Source organism: Uloborus diversus, chromosome 3, assembly GCF_026930045.1.
Source record: "Uloborus diversus isolate 005 chromosome 3, Udiv.v.3.1, whole genome shotgun sequence".
NCBI lineage: Eukaryota > Metazoa > Arthropoda > Arachnida > Araneae > Uloboridae > Uloborus > Uloborus diversus.
In genome coordinates this window covers 154,169,665-154,192,039 of record NC_072733.1, presented here as the reverse complement: position 1 = coordinate 154,192,039, position 22,375 = coordinate 154,169,665, and positions in this window count along the sequence as shown.

Genomic DNA, 22,375 nt, shown 5'->3' with positions numbered 1-22,375 from the left:
ATCCGATGTCGTTTAACGCCCTTCTAGAAACTTTTACACCACTTGTTTACAGCCGTACAACCTAAACAGTGGTCACCATGCACTGCTACCATTCGTCGATAGATGTCCGCATTACCCTCACCTCCCGCAACCAGAAACCGTATTACCGCGCGTTACCATTTCCTCTACTGCAAACAGATTTCACCGCTGAACGGCATCTGAGATGCATACCTCATACCAACCTTTATATATGTACTCGAATCGATTATTTCAGAAAGGGTATAGGTCGCATATTTTTCAAAATTAAGTTAGCTGTGGTTTTACCATATTTGTATGTAGAGAAATCGACTAGTGTAGCAGGGAAGTAAATACTTGTACCACTTGTGTTTCCAGCTCCCCGATTGGTTCTTTTGTAGCTTGTCTTGAATTAGAGGCAATTTTTTTTTTCTAGCGGAGGAAAAAAAATCCTCCTGTAGGAACAACTGCGAATTTCAATAGCACACGAGTATTTTGGAGCAAACGTTGGTGGAAGTGAGTAGAAAAACCGGTTCCAGATATCGCTGAAAGTTGCTATTGCGGTTGCGATGTCATGTAATTTCTCTCGTGTGATATCCCCTTTATACAATGTAATACCGGCCCGCCAAGAGTAAAACGAGTGAAGGAAGTTATTGCCGGAAGGGTGAAGGCACTACTTCTTTGAAAAATCCATCTATAGCGAAAACATCATCAAGAATATGATTTATTTGTAATCGAAGTTCTAAGAAGAATAAGAGAGTAGGTAGGACTGGGCCGGCGGAATGAATGGTACAATGCTGCATTAATGCCGAAATAAATGTGAAAAATAGTTTCTAGCTTGTTCAGTAGATGTAGCAGCAAAAGTCAAACTGCTACATCTGCTGAACAAGCGAAAAATATTTTTTTACAATTTATTTCGGCGTAAATGCAGCGCTGACCCATTCTTTCCGACTCGCCCCTACCGACGAATTTACTGCAGGGAACATCTTTACAAACGGTAAACATAAAATTTAGTCTCATTTTTTTCGAAGCATGCCTTAGAGAAGCCAAAATGAGGAATAATACAATCTTCAAAGAAAAAAAAGTTCACTAATTGTTTGCTAAAATGTAACTTTATATTTTTTATATGAAATAAAAATTAATTTGAATGGATTTTATTAGTCTTTCATAGTTTTCCATTGTTGAGTTTCTACTATGTGATGAAATTGAAGACAAAGAGATCCGTAAAACGGGTACCGGCACGTCACTAATAAATAAACAGCTAAACGTAGAAAATAAAACATCACCATACAAACTTCCATTACATTGTTTTAATTATTATACAAAAGAAAATAAAACTTTTTTTGTAACAAAAATGTATATACATCTGACTAAAGACAACCAAAGATTTATACATTCAGTTCATTAGCTAATTCGCTGGCTGCAATTTCTTCAGCTTTACGCCTCTTGTAAGTTTTATCTAGGAAATAACAAAAGATGTTTAGAGATGTTTGAAAAACTAGTTATGCAGTACGCGTAATCGTCAGTTTTAAGAACTTCAGGACAAATGATAATTTCTTAAAAATTAAATTACTATTATATTGTTTCCTTTTAGCGAAATATCAACCTCCCGTGTTTGGAGAGGGCGCTGTATGAGTAGTTGTGACGGTGAAATGGGAAGGAATCGTAGTGAGGATACAGTGATGTGGAAGTGGTATTGATAAACAGCAGTTCAAGTACTATTTGCAGTAATAGCAATGCCATGGAGCGGTTGTTTTCTTCATGTATTTTGGAGAAGTATATTTGTAATGGTGGGTTTTAAATTACACCTCAGCATGAATTTCGCATTCGGTTTTTCTTCGGCTAGAAACAGTACTCACTTTGAAAAATTCACTACGCAAGATTTTTCTTGCATTTCTGTCAAAAATCGCTGGGTAGCGGCATGTTTAAGTGCTTAACTTTTTGGAGCAGACCCGTGCTGGCCCACCGGAACGAACCCCGGTGCAACTTCCTCTTATGTGTGTGGCGCCCCTTTCTTCATTATTATCATCTTCTTTTTGCCAGCAAGTGTAAAATGTTTTATAAATCGTCGAAAATGGAGTTCTTAAAACCAGTATGAACAAAAATAAACCAAATTAATAAACATAGTATAAATGTATTCCACAAAGAATGAACAGTAGCGATCCATTCAGTGCTGGATCTCTAGGGGAAGCAAGCCGGAGCCGACGTCCTCGACGGCAACTTCACCCTATTTCTGTATAGTTTTCGTTGAAATTTGATATAATGACTTGAAAAAAGGTGGGTAGATGCGGCTTTGGATCAATTAAGTACTAAAGGTTACAAAAGCTGTAATGCCCTTCTCTTGGCCTCACCAAACATTGTCAAAAATGCATTCTTATACCTTCAATTTCGAAAAGTGTCCGAAGGAGAGAACCCACTTCATACCCGAACGTCTCAGCATGTAGCCTGAAACAGGGGTAGAAGTGGTCAACTTTTAATACATAGGACATTTTCCACCAAAAATATAGGACAAATATAGGACACGTTTTATGAATAATACTGATATGAAAAAATAAACAATACATAGTATATATAATCTAGATATTCTTGCATAAATTATTATCAATGATTTCAATTAATCATACTGCATACAGTTAAAAAATCCAAATAAAAGTTATAACTTTTACTTAGAATGAGTCTGCAGTTCTTGAATGAATAGCTTCAGAAGAAAAAAAGTTTATACATATATATATGTATTTACGCGCGCTTAAGGCCATTTTCTATGCCTTGACTGCCTACGTTAATCAGACTGTGCAAAATCAATTTTTTCTCCAAGTTTCACTATTTTTTTTTTCCTTGGAAGTTATATGAACCTTTTCTTTTGCCTCTGATTGTTATGCATCTCTTCAAGAATTTTCCATTTCTTTATGAATTTTTTATTTAGTACTATGATAAATCATGATAAAACAGAACTCTTTCCTTGGTAATGCATGCATAATTTATTGCTTTCCCAATTGCAGTACCTTAATTGGCCTTATAGTGTCAATGCTTTAAGATGATCTTTCTTATGTCAGTATCTTTTTGTTTGCGAGAAAAACCTCTTTCAACTACATCTTATAAAAGGAGCTAAAGACTTTCACTGCTAAAAAACCTAAGTATTTGCATTTAGAAAGCTGATCAATTTTTATCATTACGAAGTATTTTTCCAAAATGAATTAATTTACATCCAAGTAACATCCAATCCCCATTACTCAAAATTTTTAACAAGATAGTGACGTATCAATGGAAGGATCCTGTAAAAATTTTATTTCTTTTTTAAAATTTCTGAAAAACCTTTTTTTCAATAACAAATTCTGCTAAAAATATAGTGTTCAAATAATGTTAAATTCTGATTTTAGTAAGAAGTTCAAATTTTGAATCCAGCCAGGGTTAATTTATCCCTTTTATTTATTTTTTATATATTTAATTATTTTATTTATTTATTAATTTTTTTTTACATAATTACCTACATTTAAATATTTCAAATAGACCGTTTTTTTTTAACATTAAAAGCGGCTGAATCTTCCCACATTTTGTTGTTAGTGAAAATTTATTGGCAAAGTGCTTCATCAAGTTTGGAGAGCTTGTCATAAAATATAGATCATTGAAGCTTTCTCTTAAACAAATTGAAAATTCTGTCAAAAATACTTTACAAAATTTAAAGAGACAGGTGCTGGCAGAGATTCAAGAAAAAAAAATATATATTTTTTTATAAACAAGCATCTTGTTTTTAAGCAGTCTTGAATTGTCAAGTCGTGAAAGAAAGTGCGAATCAAGTGACCAAAAGGCTTTTCAATGATAATTTTCTACAATTTTTTATAATAAACTATAAGAATATAGGAAATATAGGACAATTTCAAAAATATAGGAAATATAGGACACTTTTGATGCTTTTTTTTTGAAAATATAGGAAATATAGGATATATAGGACTACTTCTACTCCTGCTGAAATTGTATTTTTAAAACTGGAATTTTTCAGAAAGGATCGCTTAGCAACGGTAAGCCGTGAAATTGCGTCTTTAATATTCTGATTTGTAATACTTGCCGGGGAAGATCTCTGAATCCTCCTTCACTAAACGCCTCTAAAAATAGTCTAAAATTGCATTTTCAAATCTTCAATTTTGAAAAAGTTATGGCAAACAACCCTCCCCCACCCAGCACCCACTCTATTCCGTAACGTCATCACTGATAGCGTAAAAATTTCGAAAACATGAAAGAAAAGAATTACAATTTTTAGAATTTCCTGAGAGAGAACCCCTGAATCCTCCCTTCCTAAAGATTGTATAACATTGACTTAGTTTCGAATTTTGAGAGGGATTCTCAAATCCCTTCCCTGCCCCCCCCCCCCCGCAAGCCAAACAAATTCTCATGCTGCATTATTAAAACTTCAACGTCAAACAATAACCGAAGCCGAGACGTCGAATCCCTAAGACAGTGCAAAATTACGTCTCAAAGACTTTTATTCTAAAAAACAAACAAACAAGATCACCGAATCTTCTTCCTTTCCCTGCCCAACGTCACCAAAGATAAAAGTGCAAAGTGTACTAAAATTTCTCGAAAAAAAGCCCCTTAGAACTTCCCAAATTCCCTTAACAACACCAAAAAATAATTGGATGGGAACCCCAAACCATCGTTTGCTGAAAATTAGCGATGTTTGACGTCAATTAAGAAACATTCTCTGGGTGAAGGTCCTGATCCTTAAATTTTTCTCCATTAAAGATATACTTAAACTAGGCTTTAAAAATTTCTACGTGAACCACTCGATCTGGATCCCCCCCTCCCCCCATTTCTGTTTTCCTCTGACATTTCACATGCGGCCTAAAATTGAGCTCTAGGGGCGTGTAACTTTTAAAATCTATCTTTCGTTCAAAGCAATAAATTACACAATAAATAATTCTTCAGTTTTAAACCTATCAAAGGTTTTATAAATTCACTCCATTTCTGTTTTATTTTCCTTTAATAAAAATTTGATTGAAATTTAAAGGAAGATGGGGGAAGAAAGGAAGTTATAAGTCAAGACATTCCCAAGAGCAATGCCCCTTTTTTCCGGAAAATTCCTACAAAAGCAAGTGCCCCGTGTCCCCCCCCCCCACACATAAAGTTTGAATCCGTATGATCACACCTGAAACAGGAGCGGATCGAAGGGGGGAGATTTGCGCTCTCTCGAGTTGCTTTAAAAAAGCTTTAAACTAAAAAAAAATCCGTGAGAAGAACTTCTAAACTCTCCTCTCCTTGCATAACATCACAAAAAATCGTCTGCCTGAATTTCGAAAAAAAAAAATACCGGAAGTGAGCCCCCATGACATCGAAGATCGCCGAAAATTTTGCGTTCCTAGAGCTTGTATTTCTAGACATGGCCGAAAAGGAAAGAATTCCATATATCTTCCCCTGAAGGCCTACTATCATGTTTCTAAGAAGAATAATAAATCGAAAAATTTCCAGGGAAATATCACAGAACCTGTCCTCTCCTTAACTCATACAAAAAAAAAAAAAGTCTAAAATTGCGTTTTTGAACTTGAATATCGAACATTTCCGGCAATGCTGATCCGTGAACCCCACGTCTTCGCCTAACTTCAAAGATGGCCTACAATTACATTTTTAGGACTTAGTGCGAGCTACCCCAGTAGCGGATCCAGGCGATAATTTTGGGGTAATAAATTATGGGGGGGGGGGGGTGTTAACTAATGAAGAACATTTTTTAAGTTAAAGAATTGAAGTATGACTTTTTCTTTTTTATTTCCAAATAATGTATGTGATTCAAACAGTTTGAATGAAAATTAAAAGTGTTTCGAGTACCAAGAATAGAAAACTGAAAAAAAAGGGGAGGATTTCAATTAGTATTCTCGATCAATTATCCACATTAAATATTCAACTTTTGATTCATTTGAGGACTTGTGAAGCATTTTCAGTCGTTATTTATGTCCTCAATTGTACTTTTTTCCTTATAATAGAAAGGTTGCAGTATCAAAATGGAATCCTTTTTTTTAATGATTTTCGTACCGAACATAAATACAAAAATTACATTTGTAAATAAAATTTGAAGATAGTTACGAATTTGTTTGTTGATTGAGCTATTTAATATTCGCGCATATGTAGGAGCGTTTGCAGACGCTCCCCCGAAAATTTTTGTTAGGAACGTATTTTTAGACGCTCTTTGTTGGATAAGGAGGAAGGGAGGTATAAAAGTTCCTCACTGGAAATGTATTCAAATGTGAGGGTATATTTTCGAAAATACATTTGTTTGCCATGTTTGGTGGCTTGAAGGGCAAGGATGATATTCTGGAATTCTCCAAAGTCGTTTTTTGATATTAGAGCTCCAAACACACAATTTTAGAAATTGTTAATGATGCTAAAAACAAGGGGGTTCTGGAGCTTCCCCCGGAAAAATTTTTCGGAATTGAAGTCTTAAAAACGCAATTGTAGGCCACCTTTGGTAACGTAGCAAAAGACATGGGGTTCAAAACTTTTCCCCAGAAATATTTCGTTGCAGAAGTTTAAAAAACGCAGTTTTAGGCGATCTTTGAAAGATGTTGAAAGGAAAGGAAAGAAGGACTTGGGTTCTCCTCTATGGAAATTTTTAGAAATTGAAGACCTGAAAACGTAGTTGTAGGTCATCTTTTATAACGTTGGGGGAAGGAACTAGGTTCGGAATTTTCCACCGGAAATATTTCGAAATTGGAGTCTTGAAAATGCGAGTGTAAACCATCTTCGTTAGCTCTGAAGGAAGGGATGGGGTCAAGAGCTGTCCTTCAACTTTTCGATATTGAAGCTTCACAAGTGTAATTGAAGGCCCTCTTTAAAGACATTAGGCGAAGGAATGAGGTTCAAAAACTCTCTACCGGAAATATGTTGATATTAAAATTCCAAAAGCATAGTTTAAGAATTTTTGTCATGTTAGGAGGGGGGGGGGGTTTGTAGTCTTCCTGCGGAAGTTTTTTGGAACTGGAATATTAAAGAAGTAATTGCAGGATGACTTTGATAACAATAGGTACTGAGTCAAGATTCAAGGAACCTTCCCCGGCGATTTTTTTCGATATTAAAGCTCCAAAATTTCAAAAATTTTAACGATCTTTGATGACATTGAACTATCTCCTTGACAATTTTTGGAATTAAAGTCGTAAAAATAGTTGTCGGCGATTTTTTGTGATATGTTGAGGGGGGGGGGGTTACCGGGAGCTACCGGGGACGGTTAGCTTCCGCGTTTTGCTTCCAAAAATTTCCGAGGGAAGCCCCCGAATCTCCAAAGCGAACATTTCCGGAGCAGGTCCCTTAAACCCATAATCTCTTATTTCCTAACATCATCGAAGATCGTCTAAGAAATCTACGTTTTTGGAACTTCAGTTTCGAAAAATTACCAGCGAAACATCCCTGAACCACATGTATTCCCGTAAGGTCACGGCTTAGAAAATCACGTTTTTTAGACCTCATTTTCGAAACATTTTCGGGGAAAGGTTCTAGAACCTCTCATTTCTTTAAAATCACAGAAAAAAAACCTGTCTAAAATTGTGTTTCTGAAGCTTCAATATCGAAACCAGAACCAAATGCCTTCTCCTAGTGTGATGACCTACAACTGCGTTTTCAGGACTTCAATTCCGAAAAATTTCCGGGGCAGACTTCCCGAACCCCCTTTCCTTTCACTAACACCAAAAGTGGTAAAAAGTGATGTCATCCTGATATTACTACCTTTCAATACAAAAAAAAAAAAAAAAAAGAAATAAAAGAAACCAGTATCATTGAGGATTTAATTGAATATCAAAAATCTTAACACTCGAACCACTTAATTTTCATTTAAACACTTTTTATCACAATTGTATGGATCCACCGTGGTCTGTAAAACTTTGAGCCTCTAGCTTGTCTTTCCACCCACCGCCCCCTTTGGGCGCCCAGCCGAGACCCACGTGATAACAGGCCAGACAACTTCTCTCCCCCCCGCTTCGTTACGCCACCAGTCGTCGATCTTTGAACTTGGCGCGAAACTTTGAAAGCAGTGCAGTTTGCAGGCACACAGTAGTGCTGCTTTCTCTGGTTGAAATAGATGAAATAGGAAATATGTAACTTCGGATGCACATTCTTGATCACAATACTGTTGGATTTATCTCATCCTTTAAACGTACCGGAATGTAGAGGCAATTAAAATATATATAATAAGTCTTGTAAGTGTCTGAGTGTCTGCTGAGTGAAAGGGAGTTAGCGATTTGCGCTACCGAACAACCTGCATGAGAAGAAAAAAATCGGGCGCCTCATGGAATAAATTTTAAAGTTCGGAGGTAAGTACTTTTCTCAGATAAATAAATTAACATTTTATGCTTCATGCAGTTAAGGTTACTTAACTTTTCCTCCATTACACAAACAATTGTCAGTTTCCGTTCTGATATCTTTGTCTGTAATTTGCAATTTCAGCATACTGCTTTAATATTTGAAACGGTTAACTTGCAACTTTTTATTTCTTTATTTTTTCAACCTTGTACACGCATTTATTCGAAATGGATTTTCCAAGCTGACAACATACATGTGTCAAAATTTTCCGCGAATATACTTGTTGCTATCAGAAGCAACGTAACTTGGTGTTGATATTCAGTTAATATGTAAACAAGTTTATTGAAACAGGCTTTTAACTGAACTAATCTTATATTTTCGGTTTCGATTAAATTGTTTCATACGCTAGCATGTGTTATTTTGATCAAAAAACATTCCTTGATGGGCTTCCGTAGTTCTGAGGTAAGAAGATTAGCTTTGAACGCCGGAGGTGGTGGGTTCGATACTCAAACATTTTCCTCCAACTATGCCCCTGCAATGTTATTCAAACAAGCTGGTTCTGTGCGCAAATTAAAAAAATGTTTTTTTTTTTTTTTTTTGGCACTGTTGTCTTTAAGTTTTATGATATTTATGTACAAATTGTGGTTGAGTTAACGGTATTCATGATTTCTGGGCTTGCGAAAGATTACTTTTTAGCAGTGGATACAACGTGTTTTTGCCAAATGCTCTATGCTTGTTTGTTATGCTTAAAAAAGGCAAAATGTCTTGAACTATATAATTTTTGAACTCCTTGGGGTTTTCTGTTAAAAAGCTTTCAGGAACTCTGAAACTGTAACATAAATTGAATTAAGGGGCTGTCCATAAAGGATGTTGCAAAAATTTGAACAAATCCCCCCCCCCTCCTTGTTACATGTAACGCTGTTCAACATGAGCATATTGTTATAAACAACGCATGATGTCACACTTCTTGTTATCCTCTCCCTTCCCCCTGTCACAAAAATGTCACACTGAGTTCCTAAAAGAGCCTACTCAAAATGTTGATCTAAATTTAACATATATGGAGTTTTAAGTATTGAAGAAAGTTGATAAAATGGTCATTCTATGAGAAGTTTTTTGAAAAAGGTTACTTTGTCATCAATTAATGCTCTTTAAAATAATTTTTCAAAAGCCTAAAATGATGAACTATTAAAGCCCCCCCCCCCTACACAAGAATCATTAGCAGCAGAAAAAGCTGAAAATGGAAAAGTAGCCAAATTCCAAATAAAAAAAAAGGCTGCTTTGATATTGAATACATTTTTTTTTTTTTGATGTACAACATACAGTATTCATGATGTTGTATAATTCATTCTTTAATTAACGTTTTTCAAGTTGAATTCCTGTGTAACTTTTCGAGAGTGCCCACCGAAGGGGGGAGGGGTAGGAATAATAGTCTCATAATAATGATAGTTTTTCAACGGCTATAGTTATAAATAACTGTGCCCTTGAAATTTTAAGGAAGATGGGGGAGATGTTTATGGGGTATTTTTCTTGAAGTTTTCATAATTGAAGGAGGTAGGGCACCGTTTACTTTGGGGGATGGCACCCAAACATTCATGTCTTTTTAAAAGCATAAATTTGCTAAGCTAAGTTAACATTAATAATCTGGTATTATGTATTTTAATTTGATGTTATGTCTTTGAAACATATTGCAGTTATGTTTCTCGTTTACTTTAGTAAAAATGTTTATTTATATTTTAAAATTTCATATTATTCTTATTCAAATACAATGGTAAAATTATTTTTTGTTTTGATGTAATTGTAAAATGAAAGTTCATTTATTTATTTGAATACTTCTTAAGACTCAATGTTTCAATACAATATACGAGTAGTTAAAATGCGATTAGTGTTTAAAAAAATTTCAAATGAAAAATAAAACTATGTTTATTTATCACTTTGTTTTTACAAGATTGTAAAATAAATCGTGTTTAGTTATTTGAATACTTTGTAAGACTTATAAATGTTTTTATGTGAAATACTATGAATTAAGCTCAGTGTATTTTTTAATGTATGATTATTGGTTCCTTTTTATGTTTTCAAATGAAAAAGTAGAAGTTTTAATACTACTAAAATAATAGAAGACAATAATAAATAAACCAAATAGTTTAATTAAACCAAAATACTAATCAAAGCGCTCACTTCCCAATATCATTGTGGATCGACGAACGATGACGTCATTTGCTAGTTGGATGGCCTTCTTATCTCGAAGGCCTCGGCCCAGCACAGGCCTGCTTTGGAGATTCTAGGACAGATAGTCTCACGTCCGTTTTTCAGCGTCGCAACAGTCTGAGGTCGGATGCTCAGGCATTTTTGTTTTCAGCGCAGTTTGAAATTCTGATCCGCAACCTCTTTGTGTGACGAAAGTGCCGTAAATTTTTTCAGTGAAGAAAAATCGCACATGCGTGCAGTGTTTCGCCCCTCGGAATTTTTCGGAATTTAAATCGTTTAAACAAAAGTTGATCTTTAATGGTGGAAAGGGAAGGTTCGTAAGAACTTCCGCGAAAACTTTTCAAAATTGAAATTATAACTACGCAAGTTGTAAGCAATCTTTGATGACGTTAGGGGAAGGGGTAAGATTCGAGGAGACTACCTCGGAAATTTTTCAAAAATAAAGTTTCGAAAACAACTGTAGACAATCTTTGATGATGTTATAGGGACAAGGTTCTAGGATTTCCCCTAACCCTTGGAACTCTTTCGAAATTACAGTCCTAAAAATGCAAACATTAAAATTTTCAATTTTCACCCTTACCTTACATTTTAATATGTTTGAATTCAAACGCTTACAGCCCCAGTAGAATATTTCACTGTTTTGGACGGAGGTGTTTTTATTTTTTATTATTTTATTTTTTACTTTTGAGGGATAACTATGGTCATATTTTCTACTATGTTTCATTTTAAATATCGTGCCTCATTAATCTCCTGCAGAATTCTTGTTCTAACCTTCGTTTTTCCCCTTCAACCATTTAACAACTTCTGGTGCGTCTTTTCATAACAATCGTTTAAATCTCACTTCTCTCCATTTCTATCTACTTTGATTTTTTATCTGTTTGAACCATATTTCAGCGGCACATACATTTTTCAGCATTTTTCTGTGAGATTTTCATGGTAAGAAAAAAAAATAAAGTAAGAAAAACAGAAACAGAAAAACATCAGCTCCCCAGACGCTATCTTGTTATTTTATAAATTTATACATTTTTTAGTCGAAAGCTTGCCATGAGTTTCCCAATTGCACTGAATACTGTAAAAGCACTTTTTCGAGAGGTTTTAATTTTCGCAACCCCGTCATAATCGAAAATTTTAAACCTCGCAAAAATTCTTTTTATGTCGGATTTTTCAACTTTCGCTTCTGTTTACAAAAAAATCGCGAATTTTCAGCTCGCGAAATCACCGTTATCTTCCTTTTCGTAAAAATTACGGCTCGCGAAAGTTAGTCCTATTACAGTAACTTTTTTTTTCCTGTTTAAAGATAGTTGAAACGTTCATCTCAGCGGCTCTTTGTTTTTCTTAATAGTACAGATGTTCTCTGATATATATTACTTAAGATATATATATATATATATATATATATATATATATATATAATATTTTTTTTTTTTTAATTTGCATTTTGTCCTCAAATTTTACTGAAAAAATTGTCATTTTCGTTATTTTTTTCTTTTAAATCTTTAACGCCACGAAGGATTTCCTTTCGTTACATAAGTAAAATCGAATTGGCTGCTCGTTTTCTAAAAAACTGGGATGTTTACATCGCTCCCCTTTCCCCTCCAAGAGAGTATGGGCACTCCGATGGGAAGTCACTGTAATCTTCCAAAAATTTCATAATTCGGCAAATTTTGCCTGACGATTCTGCAAATTTGGAGACATAATCGAAAGATATAAATGCCTAAATGTAACTATTTACTAGAGATGTAAACACATGTGTGCATATCTATAATTTATTATTCTGTAAAGTTTAGAGTGCCGTTCGGCAGAGAATTTCTCTCCTCCCAAAAATTTCAGTTCGGGACTCGGCCCGGCTGGTGTTGATCCTACTGATTATTCTCCTTCATTTAAAATGATTTTAAAGTCTCTGCAATAAGTAAAAGAACTAACACCTTTTACTTCAACCTTATGCAGACTACGATTATAGAATAGATAAAGGGATATCGCGATGCGCCCTCTTCATTTGTAGATGGTGCCAGTATTTTTTCCAGAGAACTTAGGTTTTTTTTTTTTTTCAGTCGCTCATTGCAAATATTTTTCTCATTTTGATTTGGCGATTTTGCGCCCCTCAAAAATTTTTACTCCGTGCCGGGGCACGGACTGACGGAGTATTAGTCCTTCCCTGAGGGGAATTGGAAAAATCTCTACATACCCTTACTGGGGGCGGGGAGGGGGGGGGGTCCAACCCATTCTTACGTAATAGGTTTCAAGTCAATATTTTACATTAGGAATCGCGCGGTCAAATGGTTTGGCAGGGATCCTATTTCATTTGCGTCTGGAAGATAAAAAACTTATTAGGATGAGCTTTTTTTATTTGTGTTGTTTTACAAGGAATGAATGGTGTAAAATAAAATTAAAAAATCGCACTATGTATGGCATGTTTTATTTTTAATTAGTATCGCATCATATACAAAAAAAAAAAAAAAAAAAAAAAAACCATTTAATCTAGATTCCAACTTTTTAGTAGATATTTCTTGACACAATAAGGTTTAATTAAATAATAGTGAATTCAACAACAATTCCAGTGATACAAGATTCGTGAATTCGTTATTTTATTATTTAGGAAAACGAAATGGAATCTTACATAAGAATAGCACGGTGGGGGAGGGGGGTTGAAAAATCTTATGTACTCTTACATGGGGGAAGAGGGGTTCAAAAATAGCCGAAATCATCCTTACGTAATTAATGAATGCCCTCTTGCACCACTTAACACTAGCCTTCAATAACACCTTTTGGGGGGAAATATAGTGACTAAAAAGGGTTTCAAATTATATGTGTGCGTAGAGTGGTTTTTAAAATTGTTCGAGATTTTGTAGTGTGATTTTGCTTATCATGGCAAAACATTTGCATTTATTTTTGAATAGCAATGAAAAATATAAATACATAGTTTTGTTTTGCTTTTACTTCGAGAACCTGTCATTCTTCTGAAAGGGCTATAAGTTCCAATCTCATCTTCTGTATGGTCTCTTAAACTTTTGAACTCTAATATCTCTTTGAGTTTTGGTCGCAAAAATGTCAAGTTTTTTGCGTTAGTAATATTTTTCAATGGAGATTAATTCCCTAAACATAAGTTGGGGGACCTAGGGACCGTGTAAAAAGTTAAGTATCATATTTTTTGACTCATTTTTATTTTTGATTCAAACTTGCAATATCTAAACTCGGCATTTGATTTTGAACATTTTTGCACTTGGAAGTATGCATCTAAGACTAACGAAAATAGAGGTCTTACAGGTTAAAACCGGAACACCCTGTAATTGATGACAAATTCAACTTAGAAATGCGTTCTTTCTCAGCGCACATGTGCACTCCATTTTCGTCGAAAACCATTTTTCCGTTGCTTTTTATTCATCCGTTTTCAAAACACTAAAAGATTTCATTCGTACCTACAAGTGATTCTTATCTATTTTTTGATTATCCGATTCATTTATGCGAGCTATGGGAGCATAGTTTTTTTCCCGCAGGATTGTTCAGAGATTTTCAAAATATCTCTTAATTTTTAAACGTTTAAAAAAAAAAAACGCTATTTCGGAAGAACGGAGGTGTAAAAACAGCTAGTTGCAAGACAATTGAGCTATGAAAAGAAAATGAGGACTACGTTCAAGAGAGAGCTTAGAGTGTCTTATAGTTAACTTTACCAAGAAATTTCCTCTTCTGGATGTACCATAAAGATCTACCAAGTGTCGTACTTTTCGTGGCTCGTTCTTCTGGTCGAAAATTTCTTTGCACGGTTATCGGTGGTTTTCTCTCCGTAAATCACAACAAGTACTACGCTTTCTACTGCGCAGTCGCCATTTCCTATTCTTTACTCAATCGGCTAGCAACTAGCGCAACCTCCATTTCAGGCGATTGAAACCAAAAAAAAAAAAAAACCTTCATAGATTTTCTTTCTTTTGCAGCAAACAGTTTCATTTCACGAGCAAGTATTTTTATCATTAAAGTTTAGGATGGTAAAGATCTTTCTCGGACACCCTGTATATAGATTAAATAAATGGATTATTAAATAAACACATGAAAAACACTTACAGAAGTTTACACCATTTACTTCCCACTTTATCATGGTAAATTCTAAAGCAGCTCCAAAAATGAAAAACAATGGCAAGAATCTAAAAACACCAAATCTGTGACCTGGCCACTTTTGTAACAACTTACTTATATTTTTCAGCATGTCAATATCTGAGAAAGAAAAAAAAATATTGTTATTATTTTCCAGAACATACTAAATATACAACTCAAATTCAAAATAATAGAATATCAGAACTGTTTGAACAAAACATGTCTCTGAGTCAGGAAAAATGAACGCATGCAAATTAAAAAGACTAAAACTAGTTATTCATGAATGGGAAAATCCATTTAAACAACTTTTCAGATAATCTTTTAACAATTTAAGGATCATTAACACATTGGAAAAATAGATAAATTTTTATATGGGTCAAAAAATTAGAATGATCTATTCATTTACTGTAAGTTTTAAAAAGTAGCGAAAATATTTGCACACCTGTTACCCTATAGTTTGTCACTAGTATGAAGCTTGGCGCCAGGATAATTTTAAGCTCTTTTAAAAGCCTTTTATTGCTCAAAGTGGGTCGTCAAGGTGATAAATAGGAAAAAAATGAAGTTACATTTTGTATCATTTCTTAAAGTTCGAAAAAAAAAAAAAACTAACTCAATTCAAATGAATGTTTTACAATCTATGACATGTAAGATTTTAAAGGAACATAGAAGGACTGACCAACTAAAAAGTAACCGACGTAAACGAGGTAGAAAAATTGTTACACCTGGCAGAGATGAACCAAAATTAAAAAAAAAAATGCCCAAAATAATCGTTGAAAAATGCTTCTTACGTCCATAAGTGTTGGATAGAATGTACAGTTACCTTATCCACGCCAACTGCACTTGGAAGGTTGCATAAACTGCAGTTGCAATTGCGGATCTACGCAGTAAAACCAAAGATAAACATGAAGCAGAAACGTGCACGACTCTCCTGGAGCAAAAAGAAGCTCAAATAGGGGCAACAAGGTTAGAAAAGTATTATATTCAGTGATGAATATTTTTTTGAAATATCTATGAACAAAAAAAGGTGTTCGGGTTTGACGTTTAAAAAGAAAAGCGTATGAGAAATCTTGTGTAAGACGTTCTCTCCACTTTGACACATCTTTCTTGGTTTGTGGGTGCATGAGGGCTGCTGTAATTAGGAAATTATTTATATCTTAAAATAAAACAATGCGTGACTTCCGCTGTTTACCAATAATAATGCATGATACTTCATCTGAGGCACAGCAGTTACACATTTAGTGACACATTTTATCTTTCAGCAAGATTCTACTCGGTGTCACATCTCTAAATCAACTCATGGATTTTAAACAAAAAGAGGAATTTTGGTATTAAACTGGTCAAGCAACTCAACCAATCTCAATACGATCAAGAATTTGTGGTATCGTCAAATCTAAATAAAGCGGTTCAAGACCTGGTGCCCGCCAACAAAATTGAGCTTGTTGCCGCATTTAAGAGGGTATGGAAACAGTGTCAGAAACGATTAATGTAAACAGGTGGTAGAATCTGTGAGAGAAAGGATTAAAGTATTGAATCCAATAAAAAATGACGCATTCTAGTATTGATATTGTTTATTTTGAAAGTGTTTTTCTCCCTTTAATTTGAAGATTCTAATTTTTTGACTCCATGTAAATCTTCATCACGATCAACTTTTGGATTATTCTGTCTGGGTTTATTTTTAATTTAGTATATTTGAAATGAAATGCACACTTTAAGGTCTAAGAAAGGTGGCACGTTCATTTAAATACCTAATTTGCACTTATATTTGGTTAGAATAAACTCTTTTCCAAAAAGTGGGAAATATTCTATTATTTTGAATTTGGGTTGTAGCAGTGGCGGATCACCGAATAGGCGCATGAGGCGCTAGCTGGGGCCTCCAGCAAAGCAAGGGGCCTCGGAGCAGCATCACTTCCTCAAAGATGGAAAGTCAAAATTTTGAGTGGAAAATGCTCAAAACTCCTGGAAATTGACAGTTAGTCATGGATTTTAGGCGCGGGTTGATTGCTCCCTATAGGGCCTCTTGCGTCTAAAGGGGCCCCAGGATTCAGCTGCCTTCGTTTGAATTTTTTTGGGAGAAAAAACTCTCTTTTGAGAATTTGCCATGGAAAGTCATAATTTTGAGTGAAAAATGCTCAAAACCCATGGAATTGACAGTTAGTCCTAGATTTCAGGCGCGGGCTGATTGCTCCCAATATAGGGCCCCCTGCGTCTAAAAGGCCCCACACTTCAGCTGCCTTCGTTTGAATTTTTCTGGGAAAAAAACTTTCTTTTGAGAATTTGTCTTGGAAAGTCAAAATTTTGAGTGTAAAATGCTCAAAAGTCCTGTAAATTGACAGTTTGTCATGGATTTTAGGCGCAAGCTGGTTGCTCCCAATAGGGCCCCCTGCGTCTAAAGGGCCCCCAGGCTTCAGTTGTCTTCGTTTGGATTTTTCTGGAAGAAAAAACTTTTTTTTTTTTTTTTTTTTGTGGATATGCCTTGGAAAATCATAATTTTGAGTGGAAAATGCTCAAAACTGCTGGAAATTGACAGTTAGTCATGGTTTTTAGGTGCGGACTGATTGCTTCCAATAATTCCCCTGCATCTAAAGGGGCCCCAGGCTTCTGGTGGTTTTGTTTGAATTTTTCCAGAAGAGAAATTTTGGATTTTTTTTTTTTTTTTTGTATGTGTATACTAAGGTTTAAAGTTTCAAAATATATATATTTGTTTCTTTCCTCCGGAAAACTTCATCTAGCATATTTCGCACTCTCAGTAACTCCGTAACTCAGCACTTTTTCTGAAATCGGAGAATTAACGCTTCTTTCTTCAAGGTCGTATTTTGTCCCTGAGAAAGTGGGGTGTAAAGGCCATGTCACACGTAACGAAATTCGCTCAACCTACCCGTTCAACTTCAAGCTTTCATTCAACTTTCTCTTGGGAAGTTGAACAGGGTTGCCAGGCTCTCAAACGAAGGGTTGATCCTAAACGTGGCTTCTGTCTAACATTTTAGGCGAGTTAGCACAATGTACTCTGAGCAATGTTTTTTGGATTTAATGGGTTTTTTTTTTTCAATTTATTTCAAAGCTGTAAATAAATTACAGTTTTGAAAGTTGCAATCTTTCAATTTCAAAATTATAAAAAAGGGATTTATAAACATCTTGATTTTAATAGCTCAATGCAGCGATAGCAGCCCTTTTACCTAATAACTATGAGTAAAGGCAGGCCTGGATCTATAAATTTCGATCCCCCCTCCCCCGATAAGAATTGAATAAAAACAAGGAAGCTTTTCTTCACTTTTTTTGAAATTCAATATTATTATTTATTTATGTTTTACCTCGCTATTTTAATTTTCATACAAAGGTTTTTTTTCTTTTTTTGACGTATTTTGCTTTTGAGGGAGTTTGAAATTCTTCACTCCTGATTTTTCTTTTTCTCATTTTACGTATAAGTTCATTACAAAATCAATAGGTTATAAAAAAAAAATTACATTAAAAAATGTAAAGATGTGAAAAAATGTGAAGATGCAGAAAGATGAATATGTTTTATTTATCTTTCTGGATCCAATAGCAAGGTTTTTTTCTTGCAAATGTAGGTAACTCTTATGTGATTATTACGTTTTTTACACTTTGATTAGTCTTGCTGCTTTTCATAATGTATTTAAAGGTGTTTTTGAATAATTTTATTTGAAACGGACATTTTCGTGGCTCATGTTAAGGTAATTCTACGTATTATTTCACATTTGCTGATTTTCCAAAATAATTTTTTTTTAAATTATCCTGATACTTTACAGAAATGTCCCAAATGTGTTTGCAACGTTGAAGGTTTAAGTGTATTCGTTTATTTAAAAAGTTTTCCAATTTCTTGGGTCGTTGCCCCCCCCCCCCCCCCCCACCTGCGGGCATGCAGATCTGGACCTGAATAAGAGTCGATATTTATAAATAACTTGTCTATTAATGTAAAAGTTGTGATTTTTAAACCATTAAACTTATCTACCACTTTAAAATATGTGACAAAAATTTAATAACAGCAATTATAGATCAAGTAAATGGACATTTCTAAGTTATTACTTTTAAACACCTATCTGCCCAAAAACCTGACTAAAGAAATTGTATTTACTATAAAATTACTATAACAAATGATACTCAGTTTAAAATACTTTGATTTCATACACTAAAGAAAACTTTTCGACTGTTTTAGATAAAAAAAATATATGTTTAGTAAAAAATAAACTGAATGTTGATTCAACAAGCTGCGTGTCTGTAGAATGAGAGAGATGAATAAAAGTGCTACTATTAGTATAGGATAAAAAGTTTTGGAAATAGCAGTGTATTGAATAGTAACAATAATAATGACTATTTACTCCTTAAAGTTCTTAAAGCTGAAAGTGCAAAGCAATGCATACATTTTTCTAGTTTAATTTGCAAACTTTAATAAAATTTGCATCTTTATTCAACATTTACATTTATTTCCACTCTAAATCTTTTCTCCTCAATGCATACAGTGTGAAAATACTAATTTCAAACCCTTTTGCACACCTTGTCCATTTCTAAGTTTGGAATGGATGAATTAAAAACTGGAGAATATCCTCTCTATTGATGCTGAACAGGGGTATATTGTTTTGTCTAAAACTTTCCCATCATACTTTTTCTGAGACATCCTGAATTTAGAGATAACCGCTACAAAAGCTATTAAAGTTGGTATTTAAGTTTTTAACACTTATGTCTTTGGTTGTATCAAGCAACTATTAGTTCCTCTATAAACAGTGAATATTTATATTAGAGAAAAAATTAAAAAAAAAGTAAATAGCACCATTCAAAATACTTAGAAATTAATGTACTTAACTATTAAGTGCTGATCAACTTAGTTTCACTTTTACTCAAAAGAAAAGAGACATTTCATAAATCCTTTCCCAGAAAGACTTTTTGATTGATAAAATTAATTGTATCTAATTGTTACAAATAAATTAAGTTATTAAAAAGTTTAAAACAAAACTACGTTGAAAACAAGATGTAACAGTTTTAATATCTATAACTACTTTTACAGTGTAACAAATGTCATGTCAAACACAGGTTTTTTTTTTTTTTTTTGGTCAAAAACTCAACCTCGTCTAAGTATTATTATTTTGCTATTGAATGTAGACCAAGTGTAGTTGTTAAAATAGAAATCTTTTTAGCAATGCACAAAAAGTGAAACGACAAAATTTTCTACTTTTATATATACATGCTACTGTTTTTATATGAAACCTCTGTACATGACCCATTCTATTTTATCTTTCCAACACATGAACATGAAATTTATTACTTAAAAAAAATCAAAACTTAAATTTTTAAATAGTGAAGAGTATAAAGTACTTATTGCATAGTTTTTAAGTTACATAGAACGTAAGAATACTAACTTTTATACTGATTTAGGCAGGTTGGTACTACTTTTCATAGTTTGAAACATTGGACTTAAAATGGTTCTATTGATTAAATTGAGTCATGCAGGTACATTCAATTAAGTAAGAAATTGTGAGTTGTTTTATTTTTGTTCTCTGAGAAGAACAATGCTTCATAGATGTTTTTACAGAGCATACTGAAAAAACATTATCTTTTATAATCTATACCAAGAAAGGAAAAAAAAAAGTTCATTTTTCTAAGTATTTAATTCTTTAGAGAAACTGACACATAAAATTTATACATAAACTTTATTTACAATAAGTTACATATACATACACTCATATGTATTAATATATAATTTCAATTACATTTCAAAGTTCAACAATAATTAACTTCGGCCTGGTAAAAAGTTTTTGACTGCAACCTCTATAACAGCATCTGTACACAATAACACGAAATTCTTTCTCCCATAATCTAAAATTATGAAAACAAATTAGACAAGTATATATAACATGAATATTATACAGGGTGGAGGACAAGCAAAGTACCCCTAGCTTTTATGAAATTAATGTATTACCGAAAAGTATAGGCATGGTATGTGTGCTGTTTTTAAACAATCAACCAATTGCTTCACTTGAACGTAGTTGATGGATATTTTGATTTTCCGACCCAGGATCATGCGAGTTTACGCCACCGCCCAGGAAGAGGAACATTCTCGCAGAGGTTGATTGTGAAAAATAGAGAGGGTCGGATATAAATAAAGTTGATTTCGGGAACAAGAACCAGTAGTAGGAGCAAGAAACCCAACGAGTAGGGTTCTAACACAGCTCGTCTTTGCGAAAAGCATAATTTGAATTCAATATGTCAAAATGCAATTTTTCATTTTATTTATTCATTTTGATGAAATATGCATACAGTATGCGTTTACCTCTTCTAGGGGCAGGGGAGGCAAATGTATGTACTAAATTAATATTAAAAGTAATATTCATAAGATGATCTGCAATAACAGCACACTGTGTCTGCAATATAAAGAAATAACTTCAAGTTAAAAAAAAGCTACATTTTAAAGAACAAGCATTAATGCAGATGTATTACATTAGTTGAAAAGCTTTTTTAAAGGTTTTGTTTCATGCATAAGTAGCTATTCAACCAATTTCAACTAAAAGTCTCTTCTCTGATTACTGTTCTTAGGAACATCAAGTAAAATCAAGTAAACATTTCAAGTCAGAAGAAAACTTATCAGCAGTAAATTACCTCCCCTAACCCAGAGCTAAGTCAGAACCACATGTAATCTACCAGACAGCCCAGTTATCATATCCAGAGACTGCAGTTTCTTTCCTCAGAACTCATCAGTCCGGAAGAGCGAATAACCGAGCTGGAGGCAGATGTCATCTCAACGATAACATCTGCCTCCAGTCTCTGGATGTGATAACCGGGTGTTTGGTATTTTACATGCAGAAGAAAACTTAAGCATAAAGATGATGAATTGTAGCACAAAAATTGTGTTATTATTAATAACAATTGATCTATGATGTGTATATACTTAAATGTTTCGGACATAGGAGCTAAACATTTATTTCATTTATTCATTTGTTTATTTTTTGTGCATATTTCTATTGCATGAATTTGATTTATTAAAGAAGAGGAACTTTTGTTGCTGTTAAATGTTTGGAAAGTGAAGCTTATCTATGAATTAATTTTTAACTTTATGTATATGCAATGCAATATATCAACTTTGATGCACTGTAACTCTGACTGTAACACTGTAACTCAGTTGAATCTCAGTCACCAAATTGTAATCACAGGTTCATATCATAAAAAGGTGCTACTTGTATTAATTTCATTTTTTTCCACTCGGTCCCTCTTGAAATATTTCGCTTTAAACTTTGCGAAAATGCAATATTTGACCAACTTTAATGCCCTATAACTCTAGTACCAGTTCAGTCTTAGTCATCAAATTGTAATCATATTTTCATGTCAAAGGTGTTACCTGTATCAGTTTCATAATTTTTCACTCAGTCCCTTTTGAGATATTTTACTTTAAACTTTGCCAAAATTCGATTTTTTCCATTTTTTGAAAAAGTTTGCAAAAAAAAAAGGACGAAGTTCTCAAGTTTAAAATTTCTACAACAAGTAGACCTATATTATATCTAAACGATGAAAAAAATTAGAGCTGAGACTCTCCTCCTTTTACTAATTTTGTAGCACTAAAACTCGTATTTAATGATAATTTTCAGTTTGTAATTGTTAATTTTTTTCTTCACCTTTCTCACCATTTAAATAATATTTTGAAAGCAAATCGTATCTACGGCATCCTTCTGGTGATGTAGGATTTTGTTTTGTCCTGATAGCTGTAAAATTAACCGAGCTAGATGCATTTACGTAAAACTTGTTTTTGGTCCAAAAAACGGCAACTAAACGAACTTAAAATGGCGGGTTAAAAAAAAAGTACGAGCCTAAAAAA